The sequence below is a fragment of the Agrilus planipennis genome, unplaced genomic scaffold (genome assembly GCF_000699045.2).
Source record: "Agrilus planipennis isolate EAB-ADULT unplaced genomic scaffold, Apla_2.0 scaffold47, whole genome shotgun sequence".
Lineage (NCBI taxonomy): Eukaryota > Metazoa > Arthropoda > Insecta > Coleoptera > Buprestidae > Agrilus > Agrilus planipennis.
Genome location: NW_020442442.1, coordinates 1,168,801 through 1,172,792, shown reverse-complemented (window position 1 = coordinate 1,172,792; position 3,992 = coordinate 1,168,801).

The window sequence follows — 3,992 nt, the reverse complement described above, 5'->3', positions numbered from 1 at the left end:
GAAATTTCAGCTTAAATGTCTAACCATTTGCGAATCGAGGTAGCTATATCTTTGTCCCCCTTAACCCCTGATTTAGTTTCTAACATGTCTCTAACTAGCCCTTCCTATCTGAAGAGGAGTTCTCTTCTAGCAACCGAGCTCGCCTATTTCTCATTGACTTGTTCTCTGTTCTTCTGCTCTTCCTAATACCTCCTAATTATTATCCTTTCTGTCCATGGCATTTTTAATATTCTACTGTTATATGAATAACGCTTCTAATTTTTTCTTTACACCCATATAGATTAGTGCTCCAAACATAAACTCTTATTGTTAGTAATCTTTGTCAAATTTTCAAATTAATTAATCACTAGCATAAAAGTGATTTCTTTTTATTGAAAGCTCGTTGATTTTTGTCAGTAGTGATTTTTTCATCTTGAGCTATCTCACGTCATACACATCAAACGTCAAGCTTTATAATTTATCGAAAATATGGCTAAAAGTATTTGTACGAATTTTGCTATTATACCATGTCATATTCTTTAAAAAAATTTTGATGATTTTTCCCTATGTTCATGTTCATAATTCATCACTAATATGTAGTACTGGTCGTTGCGATTAAGTTTGATAAACAAAATTACGTAGCTACAGACAAACGAATCGTTGTTCTTTATTGAGAATTGAAACCTCTGCCAATCAATCAATCTACATATATCTATCGATCGTCGCAATTTAGGCATTTGTAGTAGTAGTGGTAGTAGGTATACGGCGGTTAGATAAATGACGGCATTGAATTTAGAATAGATATCTTTAGATGGAGTGCTATTAACAAACGAACAAGCAAATAAACAAACAAATAACGAAACAAACAGTTCCTTGAGTAAAACTTATGCGAAAGTGATCTGATCGGCGATCGCGGATTCCGATAACTGGTGCAATGTAAAGGTCGTTCGTGAATCGTGACCCGTGGTACCTGCTCCATGTTCGTCGCTCTATACCAATACACACAAACATACATAAGTAAGTAAGTAGAATACTATAGCATTCGCGTGTTCTTTTTGTCCCGGAGCAGACTAGAAACGTCGCTGATATTTATTGTCACAGGCGCAATACTCATACTTACCACTATCGTACGTAGAAGTGGAATGGCAGAAGAAGATACCGGAAAGATTTCACTTGTTGTTATACATACACATAGGCACAAGCAAACAAACACACTAAGGCGCACATACTTCAGCTTCGTTGTTAAAAGTCGCGGACTATTCCATGAGAGGAGATCTTAATTTCTAACTACATATAAATAATATGCAACAAACATTTAGCAGTAACCTAATACAGGAATTATTAAAGCTCATTCTATCAGTAGTCATGATTGTTTCTGTGTTTCTATGACTAGTGTTGTATGACTTTTCGACATTTTCTAATTTTATATTAATTATTTTTCCTGTATAATCATTTCAATGAGCAAATAAAATAACAGTCATTGGAGTAGGTCAGTGTGTTACTGTTAAACATTTGTTGTTAGAATGATGTGGCATGTACTTGTTAAAGGATTCGAATAATACCGCCGCTGTGGAAGACGAAGTACTTTTATAGAAGACAACCCCAAAATGGTATGCAACATTGGCTCCTCTAATGCCCCAGGGTTTAAAGCAACAATCCTTATTATTTGCAACGAGGAAAGGTTTTACATGAAACTGATCTTCAGTTGTGAGTGGATTTGTTTCGGTGGTTTTAGAAAAGAGGTGCTTCAGACGCCAATTTTTTCCATAGGGTGATGTTTACATCTTCGGTAGTTGCATAATAGTAGTGATATGCAGGACCTTATGTAGGAAAGTACGATTGGGTTAGGTGTGGGACAAAGTTGGCTTGTCAGTCATGAACTCTATGAAAATGTGAATTAGGGCCAGATATGGTTGAACTACCGAATGACAATATCAACAAATAAACCATATATAAACAACTATTTTAACCAACACTAACGTTGGAATTAAGAGAATAATTGTTTAATATGAATTATAAAAGGACGAATACAACTAATTCCATAAATATTTATAATTCATCTTTATTTCTTCGCTTGGTCCAACCTTGGATAAACTCCGTTCAGATAAAGTTGGGCAACTCAATGTTGGGCCAAAGTTCACCCGATCGTCAATTTTGGCAGTTTCTACATGGGACGATGTCATGATCGCTGCAAATGAAATTCGCCAAATGCCTGACATTTTTGTGCGAGTGAGAAATAATTTTGGCAGATGTCTTGCAGTCCGTGTTCTAGGGCATGTTTCATCGATTTGAAAGCGGTAAGTTGCTGTTTATGTTTGTTTTAGATGTTGAACAACCGGTATTGTTTAGTTTACATTCAATAATGTGCAGCTGTCAAGTCATCTCATACAGATTTACCAAATTACGCTTAGCACCGACTTCAAATCGTAACTTGTTTGGATTTTCTTACAAGTCTTTTTGTCCCTTAACCACGCTCTTGGCCTTATCATGCGATTCCTTTCTGCATTTAGTTGACATCCTCCAAAGCTCTCCACTTATTTCAGAAACACTCTGTATACTAATCCTAAAGATTCGACATTTTAAAAAACATTTAAAATGGTTAAGTAATCTATTATATATATTTCAAATTTATTATTTGACAATATAAATCTTACCCACCCTTGAAAAATATATTCCTCTAATAAAATATTTTTTTATTGGTTCGTTATGTGAACTGTCACGGCCTTTCAGGTGTTAGACGAAGAGCAGAGAAATATAAACCTGTATCTGGCGTCTTCTGGGCAATGGGAGTGTGATTTATCAAAGGATTAGTATCCGCGCCGGGAATGGTAAAGATAAGTCGAGAAATTCATTAATTTATTTCTTGTTTATCGCAGCAGCGGCAGCTATTACAGTTCGTGCCTTATGGGTGACACATGGGCAAAGCAATGTCGCCGAAGCTGCAGCTCCATCGCGCACCTTTAAGAAGATTATAGTGACTGGTATTACGATCGACGGGGCGCTTTTTAGCCATACTATACATTTACAAATGCCCATTATATCTAGGATCAGAATCTAATTCCAAACTGTCCTGTCCGCCTTAAATTTATCGCACCGAATTAATATTACCGAATTAGTGATTATCTCCTTTCCTGTTGTCGAAAGTATCTTTTTGATATCTTCATCACACACTATCTAATAGTCGCAATTTTGTAATGCAACTTCAAATTGAATAAGTTTACAAAGAAATTTATTGTGCCTTCATTAAAGTGCATTGTATGACCTATGGAAAATGGCGCTAAATTCTGCTCGATTCACTAAGATATTCGAGTTGTAGAAGGGGAATCAAAAGGAACAGGTAAAGAGTTGAATTCTTGTGTTAAAAATTTTGAAAGCAAGTAAATCGGTGAGTTGATACCTGAAACGATTGGTCTCATCGATGGATCTTAGGTAAACAATATAAGCGGGGTAATGTGGGATTACCCACCGATATTTTATATTTAATATCTTTCGGAATAACATTAGGGCAAGATTTTATAATATTGTTTGTGTCCCGTATGAACTTAAGTAATGGATTTTTCTTAATATGAATATACGGACCGGTATCAATAACCAGTTGAGATCTATTATAATATTCTTGTTTATCTCAGATCACGGGGGAATTGTCTTTATCGGCTTTAACGTAAAAGCAATTCTTACTTTTGAGGCTTTCAATTGTATTATAAAGATTAGAACTTTTTGAAAAAGGTTGTTTTTGTGCAAGATTATTTGTAATTTTTAATTTACATGCTTCACGAACATAATTTTTCGTGGGTTCTGGAAAATATTTGATAGTACTTTATATGCTTGATATAAGTTCCTCCTTTTAGGAAACACAAAAGACAAATTAGAAAATAATAACAAGTCCGGAATTTACGAAATCAGTTGCGAAGGTTGTAAACTTAAATATGTTGGACAAACAAAACGTGCAATTTCTACAAGATACAAAGAACATATCGCTCACTTTAGATTAAATAGGATAGATAAATCTAGTG